Consider the following 14,669-nt stretch of genomic DNA (forward strand, 5'->3'; position numbering starts at 1 on the left):
AGCTTCCTGACAGCCCCCTCCTACAGCCCATCCACTGGACCACCAGGGAGTGAGAGCCCCCCTCCCTGGCCAGCTAACAAGCAGGGAGGGGGGACGAAAAAATACAAATATTAATAATAAAACAAAAAATAATTAAAATAATAACAAAAATAATAATACAAATAATAATAAAATAAAAAAAATAGTTACCTAAAAAAAATAACATTTAAAAAAGATATTAAAATAATAATTAAATAATAATTAATAAAATGCCCACCCCCCACCAATGCTCTGCACTCATACACACACACTGCACATACACACACTGCACATACACACACTGCACATACACACACTGCACTGCATTCATTATAAACACACTGCATTCATACACACTGCACTCATATACACACACTGCACTGCATTCATTATACACACACTGCATACACACTGCACTCATACACACACACTGCACTCATACACACACTGCACTCATACACACACACTGCACTCATACACACACACACTGCACTCATACACATACACACTGCACTCATACACATACACACACTGCACTCATACACACACACACTGCATTCATACACACTGCACTCATACACACACACACTGCACTCATACACACACACTGCACTCATGCACACACACACTGCACTCATGCACACACACTGCACTCATGCACACACACTGCACTCATGCACACACACTGCACTCATGCACACACACTGCACTCATGCACACACACTGCACTCATACATACACACTGCACTGCATTCATTATACACACACTGCACTCATACACACACACACACTGCACTCCATTCATTATATACACACTGCACTCATACACACACTGCATACACACACACAGCACTCACACACACACACTGCATTAATTATATACACACACTGTAAATAAATATTCAGTTAATATAATTTTTTTAGGATCTAATTTTATTTAGAAATTTACCAGTAGCTGCTGCATTTCCCACCCTAGTCTTATACTCGAGTCAATAAGTTTTCCCAGTTTTTTGGGGTAAAATTAGGGGCCTCGGCTTATATTCGGGTCGGCTTATACTCGAGTATATACGGTATGTAACTATGTAATATAGAGTGATAGTTAATGCTATAATTCAGTACAGTGTGATACTATATATTGCAGAGCATACTGTGTTATGGAATGCTAACATACAGTGTAATTCTGGAAGGCTAATGATCATTAACATTTCAAAGAAATGAACTCATCAATTAAGCGGTACAGGCCATATGGCTGAAGGCAGTTAGTTTACATTGGATCTAGACAGCCAGGCATCTCAAGTGTAGAATTTCACACCTTGCAGAGCCTTTGAATAATCAAAGGATCAATCTATGTTGTAAGCTGTCTGTCCCCTTTCACATTCAAATAGGCCCCTTTTGAAAATATATTTTTGGAGTGTCTCAGAATATTGTATATTTTTCTGTAAAGGATCCTGGGATTGAAACTCCTATTGTCTTGTATTGAAAACCCCATTTAGGGGACTGGACATAAAAGCCGTGTGTAACGGATCGACGGGCACCCCGACTGGGTACCTCCGTTGAAGGATGCTCCTAGCGCTTCCTGAGAACTCCAAGCACTGCAGCAGACACCACAACCACTGAAGCGGAGAAGCATACGAATGCTCTCAAGCATAAGAATGCTGTAAACAGCTGAACAGGAAAAGCATACAATCAGCTTACACTCCTGGCAATCAGCATACAATCCAATTCCCCCAATAACGAGACAACACTTTGTTTTGAGGTCAAGCAGAACTGACTGTACTGGCACATACAGCCTCTTTTATTCACAATCTACAAACACAGTACTGCCCACATGGTTTTGAAATACAACCAATCAATCCGTACAATACACACAGACACTCCCACACAAAATCCTCCCCTCTACTTGTGATATGATTACTGAACACAATGGTTAATATAATTATCACAGGCAGAGAAATACAGTTTTTACAAAATATTAATAACTTCCAAAATATACATGCCATTCACATAAAACATACATTTTCACAATCAGCATGCTTGAAATATACACATACTCAAAAATCAGGGCAATTGGTTAAGGGTTAAAAAGTTAAGGGAAAGTCCTATTTGACCGATCGCAAGCACATTTTCATGCCCAAAAGAGTTCCAGAGAATCAGGCTGTGCGGTCGGTCTATTTCCCATGTTAAAGTCAGTTCAAACAGACGAACGACAACCATTCGAATTGTCGAACTTTCGAATGAACTGTCGAATGAACTGTCGAATGAACTGTCGAATGAACTGTCGAATTAACTGTCGAACGGCATTCGAACTGTCGAATGCATTGAAGTCTGGAGAAGGTAAAACATCAGCTGAATTAAAGATGGCTGCCGCCACGTGTTCGTTTGCACAAACGGCGGCCACCCAGCGGTCGGCAATTTAACTACAGCAGGCTCCCAGCCTGGGAGGTAAATTGCCTGCACACTTCCACTTCTGGGTGGTCCGCCTGTGTGGTACTTGGTTCAGTAAGCCCCATTTACTGAACCAAGTGGGAGAAAGCCAGGAGCACAGTATATTAACAGTCTGGGGACACTGGGGATGAAGTCTTAAAGGAGCATTGTCCCAAATAAGTCTGGGGACACTGGGGACAAAGTCTTAAAGGAGCATTGTCCCAAATAGGTCTGGGGACACTGGGGACAAAGTCTTAAAGGAGCATTGTTCCAAATAGGTCTGGGGACACTGGGGACCAAAAGTCACAGTATGTCCCCAGACGGTTCTTAAAGGGCCAGCAGCATAATAAAATACAATATGCCCAAATACTGTATTTAAAGGGCCAAATCTCCCAGGGGCCATAGTCAGCAGGCAGGAGGCGGGCAAACAGGCTTCTCCAATGCCCAGTGGCGAGGTTGGTTTCGCCACACCGTGTGTGTTCTAAAAAACTTCATTACGGTTGTACTCCCAGAACTGTGTGTCATCCAGTTACTGGGAGGGAGAAAGGGTTAATCTCTGTCCCTAGCCTGCTCCAGGACGGAGAGGCTCCAGGACCCTAGTCAAGCCACAGCAACTGTGGCAGAAGTGCTGAGGTTTATCCCCTGCTCCAGATACGAAGCAGTCCTTAGCGGAGGTACCCAGTCGGGGTACAGGGAGCTCCGCCACAACCGTCCCTATTCCCTGTAACTCCAGCTGACGCTGGAGAGGGAGGCCAATACTCCTCTCTCCCTGGTGAACGAACCACCGCTTGGGAGGGAGGCTGGCACTCTCCACTCCCTGCAAAACAAACTGCAATTGGGGAGAGAGCCTGATCGTCTCCACTCCTGGTAGCTCCAACGTCCGCTAGGGAGGGAAACTGACCATCTCCACGCTTGGTAAGACAACCTACCATGGGGAGGGAGACTGGCTATCTCAACTCCTGGTCCTGGGATCTGCTGCTAGGGAATGGAGATCAGCAATCTCCGCTCCTGGTGCTGTTACCTGCTGCTGGGGAGGAAGAGCTGCTGTCTCCATTCCTAGTAGCTTTAACTGCCACTGGGGAGGAAGTTCAATACTCTCCTTTCCCTGGAAAACAAACTGCCGCTGTGGAGGGAGACCGGTTGTCTCCACTTTTTGTAATTTCCATTGTTGCTAGTGATGGAGACCGACTGCCTCCATTCCTGGTTCCAGCAACTGCCACTTAGGAGGGAAACCGATACTCTCCTCTCTCTGCACAACATACTGCCACTGGGGAGGAAGGCTGTCTGTCTCTACTCCCGGTAACTTACTCTGCTGCTGGGAAGAGAGACTGACCATCGCCACTCCGTGCTCCACCAAGTTCGCTGGGGAGGGCGATTCTCTCCTCTACCTGAATAACTAACCGCTGCTGGGGAGAATAACTCTGGCTGCCACTAGGGATGTAGCAGGGTTGACCCACAAGTGAGGATCTGGCCCAGCTGCCCAGCATCGCTCTGATTCCAGTGTGGAGAACACAGTTCTCTCCACATCTATCTGGCCAACATCCTCAGATGTAGAGTCTGTCAAATCCCCAGTCTCTGGGACCTGCTGCTATACAGAGTCAAATAATCACTTGTAATCCAGTTCAAGTTTCCACTCCATGGTGGCCAGGTGTGTCAATCTGGTCGCAGGTCAGTTGCTTCTGAGAGATCCATTAGGTGTTTTCCCGAATGTCATTGAACCGGACCTTTCAGGGCTTCTGAATTCAGGTTTATCCGCAAAGACCTCCCACAATAGGCAAGGGTCATCATCTGCTAGAAATGGGTACTGCTCCACTGCATACCAAAGAGAGAGAGAGAGAGAGAGGCATGTAGGCAGCGAGACATGGAGGGACTGAGAGAGAAATGGAGAAGCGAGGCACGGAGTGAGCGGAGGGAGAGAAAAAGAGATATGGAGGGAGTGAGAGAGATAGACATGGAGAGAGCGAGACCTGGAAGGAGTGGGGGAGAGAGAGACATGAAGGGAGAGAGAGACATGGAGTAATCGAGACATGGAGGGAGTCAGAGAGACATGGAGGGAGAGGGATATGGATGGAGTGGGGACGAGACAGAGAGACATGGAGGGAGAGGGATATGGATGAAGTGGGGATGAGACAGAGAGTCATGGAGGGAGAGGGATATGGATGGAGTGGGGACGAGACAGAGAGACATGGAGGGAGAGGGATATGGATGGAGTGGGGACGAGACAGAGAGACATGGAGGGAGAGGGATATGGATGGAGTGGGGATGAGACAGAGAGTCATGGAGGGAGAGGGATATGGATGGAGTGGGGACGAGACAGAGAGACATGGAGGGAGAGGGATATGGATGGAGTGGGGATGAGACAGAGAGTCATGGAGGGAGAGGGATATGGATGGAGTGGGGACGAGACAGAGAGACATGGAGTGAGAGAGATATGGATGGAGTGGGGAAGAGAGAGAGAGACACGAAGGAGAGCTTGCTTTCAGCGAGATTGCTCACCTCGGCCAGTGTAATTGCTTATTATTCATACAGAAGCCAAGTAGCTAAAGGGAATTTATTGGGATACGAGATGATTAGCCGCCAGCAGCAGATAACAATCAAACTGGAGAACAAAACTGGAATTTTTATTTTTCTGAATATATGATTTGCTGAGGTTTTTTGTTTTATTTTTTATGATTTTTTTTATTTTATTTTTTTAGCAGAAGGTAATAATAAAAACACATTTCTCTCTCTGGGTTTTGCAAACTGCATCCTTGATAAGCTAACTATTGTTCCACATTTCTCCCCTCCAATTAGGAGCGGGTCTGGCAGCATTTTTAAAACCAGCACCCTCGTATCCGTTTCGGGTCTTCTCTCTAAAGCCGGACCATTAGCTGTTTTGCTGGAAGAGAAAAAAATAAATAAATTAGAAATGCTTTATTATGATTTTTAAATTGGCTTGTAACAAATAGCTCAATAATCCTTACCCTGCAAAAAAATAAGTCTGTTTTGCCCAACAAGCGGCTGACAGCTTTCTAATGCAGTTACATTAAAGTGCTTCTCTAAGTATGTAAGCCACTTTTTAACTAGGTCCTGGGGGTATAGTTAGATATCATTGCTTACAGGCACTGAGAGACACTGCACGTTGAGTAATATCGCTGCCTTCTCTTGTGCTGTCATGTTACCCTGTCAGTTTAGAAGTATCGGAAAGCGGATACTTGGACTTAATGCACATCCATTGACCTGACTCTGCAGCCCTGTCCGTGTGTCTGTTCCATTTATTGTACAGACACCCTAGCTGCCACAGGATAAGCACTGACAATGGCCGCGTTTTTCTTTGTTTTTGCTGTTTTTCTTAATATTATATTAAAAATAAGTATATATATTTTTTTAAATCTCACGAATTCCATCTAATTGCAGTCTGGGCTCGTTCTGTACATCTCAGGGTCCTAACACGATTCATGGTTTGTTCGCCCTGTTGTTGCATGTCTGCATGTTAGTGTCTTCGTTCCTAAGAACCAAAAAAGGGTAATTTTATTTTGAACTTTTTACTGTAATTCTCAGACTTTAGATAATAGCAGACACAGGACAGTGCATGGATTAAAACAAAATTGCATTTTTGTATCTATTTTTATACATCATTCCTTAGCAATGACTGCTGCAGCTGGCCTTTGGACAAAGGTTGGTTTTTTTTTTTCACTAATGGAAATTGTAATGAATTAAATGATTTAGGTCAAAATATCTGATTTGGGCACCGTATAGTCACAGATTGGCTATTCTAGTCTGGATTTTAATATGCAGCTTTCAATTCACAATAATTTGCTGCTTAGTGAACATGTCCTAAACTGTTACGTGATTTCAATTCTTTTCTCCTTTAGATTGTAAGTGTAGCGGAATGGATGCTCTAGCTACAGTTTTATTCCCTTTTGTTCGGCTGTCCGTACGGCCCTGTTCGTTTACCGAATCAACTCTGTGTGGTCCCCTTGTTCGCACCTTTTAATCACCAATCACCCTGGCTGTTAACCACAAATTGGTTATTAGCTCAAGTGTTTCCCTGTGTGGATGGCGTTCGTATAACCGAACGCACGTGTTCAAACAATTGGCGGACATTTTGTCTCCTGAACGCTGGCAGCGGTACATGGTCGTTGACAGCGTGGAACTGTTTTTACATACTCGATCTCACGAAACACCCGGGAAACTGCTGGCGCTGCCCATCCAACTTCCCGAACAGTTAGGAGAACGGCGTTTGGGAGGAATAAACTACCGAGCCGAACAGGGGGAGCATTTATACCCTAACAGCCAGGGAATAGATTTGTCGGTGTTCGTGCGAGAACCCCCGAAAGATGACCGGCCGTTGCCTTGTTTTCTCTGGAACTGTTTTGGGGCATCATCTTGTGGCCGACCGATCAAAACTTTATTCGAATGGCGTTCCAGAACTAATGATCTGAGTGATATTTCGGCAAAGTGTGCGCTCAGATCCAAGATATTCGGTGATATGACTTTTGTGGGGTTCTGAAGTTATTAAAATGTATTTTTGGTTTTTTTTTTTAAATATTGTAGATTTTTCTGTACCTGAGAGATAATCAAGTTGTAGCTTTTCCTCATGCAATTATCTCTCAGGCACAGAGGATCCTGGGAAGAAAAGCCATGTATGATTGTATAGGAGACCCCATGTAGGGGTCTGTGCATAGAAACCATGTGTGGCCCAAATAAAATCAGCTGACTCCCAGAACTGTGTGTCGTCCAGCTACTGGGGGAATGGGCTATATCTAACCAGTGCTTCCCTTCCAGCTCCAGAGGTCAACATCATTTACTTTTGCATTGCTTTGTCTACACTGTACCCCGACTGTACAGTGCTGCGGAATGGTAAAAAAGAAAAAATATATATATATTTTACACAACTTTACAATGTAATGTCCCATTTTTAATGTGGATATGTTTAAATATTCAATATTCTCTTTTCAGTTTGGCTAGGGTAGTAGCCTGAGCTGGGAATACCCTTTTTCATTATTTCTATGCCAATAAGCACATTTTTTATAAGTACAAACACAGTCTGGCTGCTGCCAAGCTATACCCATCTGTGGCTCGTAGATTACTAAATGTCACCTTCATGGTGTAGTTAGTAAGCATTTCTCTCTGTACAGCTTGGTAGCAGCAAGCGGAGCCTGGTTTATTGTCAGTCTCTGGGACGCTGCTCTGACATATAACCCATTCTTGTTTTGACTGACCCATAGGTAACTGGATGGTGTTTATGGCACGTTTTGAGTTATCCTGTATTTGGTTTGAGGTTAGATCAGGCAGATATGGTTCTGCTGCTAGAAGAATAAAAATTGCTACTAATGTTTTTGTTATTAAAAGGGTCCCCCTACGCGCCGTCACAGCTCTATGCTCTATACAGGACTATATAAACGACATAAGGTCACGCATTTAGACTGGAAGAAAGGAGATTTAGTCTAAGGCAAAAAAAAGTTTTTTTTTTTACAGTAAGAACAAGGATGTTAAATTCTCTGCCTGATGAGGTGGTTTTATCAGAGTATGTACAGATGTAGCAACTGGACTTGAAAAAAACACAATATTCAGGGATATAATTTTCAACTTGTGGAGTATTAGCTTCTTGATCCAAGGAGAGATCTGACAGCCGTTCTGGGATCAAGAAGGAATTTTTCTTCTTTTGGATTAACAGCAAAAGCAGATGTGATGAAATCAGATGCATCTTTTCAGCCTATATAACTATGTCACTAACTATGGGTTAGGCACCCAGCCTACCTGTCCAAAAATTATTAAAAATGCTATAAGACTATACTCTCAGATTTCCCTTCAGCTAAAAAAAATCCCAAGGAAAGTTTTTATATTAAAGTTTGTATTGAATTTTGTCAGTTGATTGTAAGTGCACTTTTAAAGGGGAAGTGCCAAACGATGATACCCCAGTATTAAACACAAGGAGCTTAATTGAGATTAAATAAAGGAGTGACGTTAATATCTTCCTAAAATACAGCATGCAACAAAAATCTGTTGATAACATTTATTTAGCTATTGGGTTGTACAGACACCCCAAAACAGGCAAAAAACCCTTTCGATCAGCACTGACCATGTGCCTGCTGCTGACGGCTGGGTCTGATGAGCTGTGCATGTGTATACTGTCTGGGAGATTCTGGGCCAACGTTTTAAAAGAGCAGAAATTAAAGGATCACTATAGGGTCAGGAACACAAGCATGTATTCCTGACCCTTTAATGTTAAAACCACCATCTAGCCCCCCTGGGCCCCTCATGCCTCCATAAATATAGCAAAATCTTTATGTATTCAAGCCAGAAGCTGTAGATATGCATGTTGTTTGCCTAAAAAAAAAAAAAACACAAGCAGTCTGCTGACATAATCTGAAGTGGTAGCCTGATCCAATCACAATGCTTCCCCATAGGTTTGGTTGAGACTGACAAAGACGCAGATCAGGGGCAGAGCCAGCATGATTCAAACACAGCCCTGGCCAATCAGCATATCCTCATAGAGATGAATTGAATCAATGAATCTCTATAAGGAAAGTTCAGTGTCTGCATGCAGAGGGAGGAGATGCTGAATGTTTGGATGCATTTTAGGCAACCATGACCCAGGAAGGATCTCTAACAGCCGTCTGATGAGTGGCCAGTGAAGTTATCACTAGGCTGTAATGTAAACACTGCATTTTATCTGAAAAGACAGTGTTTACAGCAAAAAGCCTGAAGGTAATGATTCTACTCACCAGAACAAATTCAATAAGCTGTAGCTGTTCTGGTGACTATAGTGTCCCTTTAACAGAAACATTCCATTAATGATTGCCATAGAATTTCTTGGTACATTATTGCCACGGAGTCAGACAAAACTACTGGACTGGTACGGAGTCAGACAGAATGCAGTTTCTCAAACTGTGGTTTGTGTACCTCATGGGCCATATCGGCTGAGGGTAGGGTGCATGATGACTGATATATGATGATAACATGTTTCACTTAGCGTTTACAGCAGTACCATCACCGTACAACATAATATTGCTATACCATTATCGTGCCACATATCAAAACGTAACCATTATTGTACCATATACCATAGCTATACCATTTTCATACCCTATACTACAATTATACCATTACTACATATCATAAATATGGAACATACATTTCTTAATACTGAGCTACTGAAATTTCAATCTGATTTTATACAATACACAAAAGGTTTAATTAAACCCCACAAAATGGTACAGTTTTTTATTTGAACACAAATATGGAAAACAAACCTATTCCGTAACTGTGAAAAAAAGAGAGAACATCTTTAGACCCCCGAAGCAATTTAACTTGATAAAAAGTGCTATGTATACAGAATGGGTCCTAGTTTTTCAGTTTTTCCAAAAAGTGTTGATTTTTGTTTTTTAAATGACACGTTTATAAATTAACCTTGATACACCCCTTGGCTGTCAATCAGTCAACATGTCCTGTTACTTCCTGGTTTGTTCAGTTCAGTGGAGATAAACTTAAGAGGCAGCAACTGCCCAGTGCACCTGCCTTGCAAAGACTTCTCATTGAGTTGCATTGGGAAGTCAGTGATTGGACAGTCACAGAAAGTCTGGGCGTGGTTAGAAGGGGAGGTGGGAGGCTTGTAAAGGCTGCAGAAAAGAGAGCTGCAGCTTTTATAAGTGATTTTTAAATATACTACAAATGAAAAAATGCTACATTAACCCCTTAAGGACCAAGCTTCTGGAATAAAATGGAATCATGACATGTCAGACATGTCATGTGTCCTTAAGGGGTTAAAGGCATTAAAAAATTTATAGGACACAAAATAAGCTAGTGGCGAAAATAGCTCTCGCCACTAGACGCACTATAGCGGAGCAATGGGGCAACCAAAACACGCCTACACTAACAAAGATGATCCAAAAAAACGAAGAAACAATGGAATTGGACAAACTCTCGGCAATATTACACGACACAACAAAACACTTCCACAAAATCTGGGACCCCTGGATTATGAGACACATAGTAGGGATATAATACCCGGGTCGGGGCGCACGGCCGCTTCAAGGTTCCCTTCCACCCCCCCCCCCCTCCCCTCGCCCTTGCGACACTATACCCCCGCACACAAACCTCCCATAACAAATGCTGGAGACGCCACTGGTGTGGCATATCTAGATGCTGATAAAACAGTATGATTATTGCACATTATTGCACTGTGTGCCTTAGGCTGGCCACAATAAAAGGCCACTCTAAAATGTGCAGTTTTATTACACAGCACAATGTCACAGATGTTGCAAGTTTGGAGGGAGCATGCAATTGGCATGCTGACTGCAGGAATGTCCACTAGAGCTGTTGCCCGTGAATTGAATGTTCATTTCTCTACCATAAGCCATCTCCAAAGGCGTTTCAGAGAATTTGGCAGTACATCCAACCAGCCTCACAACCGCAGACCACATGTAACCACATCAACCCAGGACCTCTACATCCAGAATCTTAACCTCCAAGATCATCAGAGACCAGCCACCAGAACCAGAACAGACCAGAAAAGCTGCTGCAACAATCGGTTTGCATAACCAAAGAGTTTCTGCACAAACTGTCAGAAACCGTCTCAGGGAAGCTCATCTGCATGCTCGTCGTCCTCATCGGGGGCTCGACCTGATGGCAGTTTGTTGTCGTAACCGACTTGAGTGGGCAAATACTCACATTCAATGGCATCTGGTACATTGGAGAGGAGTTCACTTCACGGATGAATCCTGATTTTCACTAAACAGTGCAGATAGCAGACAGCGTGTATGACGTTGCGTGGGTGAGCAGTTTGCTGATGTCAACGTTGTGGATCGTGTGGCCCATGGTGGCAATGGAGTTATGGTATGGGCTGGCGTATGTTATGGACAACGAACACAGGTGCATTTTATTAATGGCATTTTGAATGCACAGAGATACCATGCCGAGATCCTGAGGCCCATTGTTGTGCCATTCATCCACGATTATCACCTCATGTTTAGATCTGTACACAATTCCTGGAAGCTGAAAACATCCCAGTTCTTGGGGTCTGGTGTTATTAACCATTTCACTTCCACACTCTCCCCATAGTCTCGGCTAGGCCAATAGCCCACACTCGTGACAAACCCCACCCACAGTAGAATTATAGGGTCACAAGCTTACTTTACTGATCAGACATATATAATCAACCCTTATTATACAAGATGTATAACACGAAGGGAAAAAAAGGAAACAGAGGATGCAGTGTCTGGTACTATAATAATGGAATGCTAAAGAAAATTCTTAAGATAAAACTTAACTTTTAATAAAAAACGAATCACTAAAAACTCTCAAAGGACAAAAAGAGACCAACTACAAAACAAACGCAATAGTACTATTAAAATCTACATGAAAATAGCAAAGGCTGGTCCACACTATAGAGTAAATAGTTTATACCCAAAAGAAAGGTCTGAAGCAGATCACTTAAAAAGTGTCAATATTCAATGGAGTAACAAAGTGACTGCTTTCAGAAAATAGAGGATTGATACTATATATGTCGACTCTGGCAACACTGTAACTCGTGACTATCAGGCATGTAGCAACAAAATCTTTACAAAAAAAATCTTTACAAAAAAAATCAAAAAATAGGGATAGTAATTAGATTGGCTAATAATAAAACTAATATATTATAGGGTGGGGGAGGAGGGGATAAAAAGATAAAGCTGTCCCTATTGTGCCTTCGAGGGCACCCCTTAACCCTGTTAAATGACCCTAGCTTATAACACCAAACAGAAACAACCACCCACTTAAAAAAAAAGGAAAAACCAAAAGGTCAAAATTATAATAACGAGAGTAGTGGAAAAAACTACAATAGCGGAACTAAAATAATAGTTCCTAAAAGCGCCAGAGAGTTCTGCAATCTAATGGTGGACACAGCAGTGCCCCCAAAACCCCTGACGCACGTTTCGCTGGATCAGCTCATCAGTTTGTTTTGTAGTTGGTCTCATTTTGTCCTTTGAGACTCTTTAGTGATTAGTTTTTTATTAAAAGTTAAGTTTTATCTTAAGAATTTTCTTTAGCATTCCATTATTATAGTGCCAGACACTGCATCCTCTGTTTCCTTTTTTTTCTTCATTCTATCACAGGGGTTACCCCACCCATCTCAGAGGTATGCTTAGGCATTTATCATATTTTTTTCTTTTTTTCATTTTTTCTTTTTATAAGTAAAGATGTATAACACGGCACAGATCCGCAGGAAATTATGTTTCTGTCTGTCAGGCATTAAATCCAACATGTTATTAATCAGAAAGCAGTGACACCACCTGTAAATCTCTCAGCACCGAGAGGGTAAACTGGATGGAGAGGGACAGCATGGGATCAGGAAACTAGAGATCTTATCTAGATAAAGACTCCAGATATATTCCCCAAATAACTCATGAATTCTCAATTTAGTGAATAACCTCAAATGGCTTCCATAGTTCATCATGCTTCCTGAACACTGATAGAGTCTTGATGCTGTTGGTCAGTACAGGAAAAGTGACGCCCTGCAGGAAGGATCCCAAAGAAACTGAACTGCATTGATTAACTCATTCATTTCCTATCTGAAGAATTTGAATGCTACATACTACAGGGTATAGCTCTTCATGAAAAGGGGGTATGATGTGAGAACAAGATGATGGTGTGACAAAACTATCCATTTGTCTGTTCTGGTGGATTCGTCTATTTGGCTGTCCGTGCATATAATGGCTGTTTCCCATAGGCCAACCATACGAATGACTATTTTGACCGAACAAAGCTACCGAACGGATGGCCACCCAGAATAGAAGTGTGCTGCTGGTTAACCTCTTGATACCAATTAGAACGTTGTGGTTAACCGCAGACACTTCTCAATTAGACCGACTTCAGGGTGGTCGTCGTTCGTATGTCGACCACAAGGCAGCGGCCATTTTAAAACGCACGAAAGCCCAGCAGTGTTCAGCACGGATTTCATGGAACTAAAAACGGACACTCGTTCTGCCGAAAACCGCTGAACCAACGGGTCGCTTAGCTGTCTCGACGATCACGTACGAACACCGGATGTTCGGGAGTTCTACTGCATACGAAAGTACTGACCTCAGGTAGCCTTCCCATGGAGTCAATCGCATACCGAAGGACTGTACGAACTTTGACTCCATGGCGATTGAACTATACGCATAGGATCTGAGCGCTATTCGTCAATAATATGCCCTCAGATCCAGGCTATCTGGGGATATGTGATACGAATGTAGAATATTCGGTTATTATAAAGTTATATATTTTTATGTACTTTCTGTATTTATGTTTAAAATGGTGATGTGCCTTTGTCCTGGAGATAATTGCATTACTTCCCAATTATCTCCAGGGCAGAGGGGAGGGAAACATAATGCATTGTGGGAGAAGTTTGTGACTGTACGTCTGAAATGTACTTTTGTCCTACTGTAATTACAGTCTTCCATTTGGTCCCCTAGGGGAGTGTCCACCAAGTGGGAGACCCGCATAAATACGGGCGGGTAGCCCACAGTAAAGCCAGATCTTGTTTGACCCTCAATACGGAGCTTCTGTCTCGTTTGTGGGGAAGGGGAATTACTATTGGAACAGCGCTTTCGTTATTTTTAGCTGTGGAAGGAGTTCGACTGGATTGCTGATCGGGAGTTGCCGTGTTCGTATGCTCCGTTCGGGAGTTTGACGATCGGCTGAATTAAAACAGCATTTCTCGAGAAGGGGGATTATCTACTAAACGGCGGCTTTACCTACCTGGCGGTGAGTGTCGTAACAGATGGATTTGACAATCCTCCAGCAGACATTAGACATAACTTCTATAGCCACTATCTATGCCTTAATTAAACATGAAATGGATGGAATAAATCTCCAATATTTACCAAGGATAGATAGCATTCCTATGCTAAATGGTTTATTGATGGGTTTAATTTATCTGCTGCAGTACACGAATTCTACATACTGTCAGGGAAAACAGTTCATGGAATTCCATCCAGTATGTACACACGTTACGTGATGGATCCAGTTCTCCTAGCAATAAGTGACTATTTTGATTGTCACAGGATAAACGTCACACACCAGACAGCAAAACAAATACAAAAACATGGCAAAGCCAAGACAACAGACAGACACAGCCACAGCCACACTGGGTCAACAGGAAAGGAATGTGATGTTTGGTGTCAATAATTCTCTTCTTCCATCAAACAGAACACATGTGAATCTATAAATACCCCCACAATGCTGTCATTCTGTTTGTTATTTATTTCCATTTAGCTCAG

The sequence above is a fragment of the Pelobates fuscus genome, chromosome 12 (genome assembly GCF_036172605.1).
Source record: "Pelobates fuscus isolate aPelFus1 chromosome 12, aPelFus1.pri, whole genome shotgun sequence".
Classification (NCBI taxonomy): Eukaryota; Metazoa; Chordata; class Amphibia; order Anura; family Pelobatidae; genus Pelobates; species Pelobates fuscus.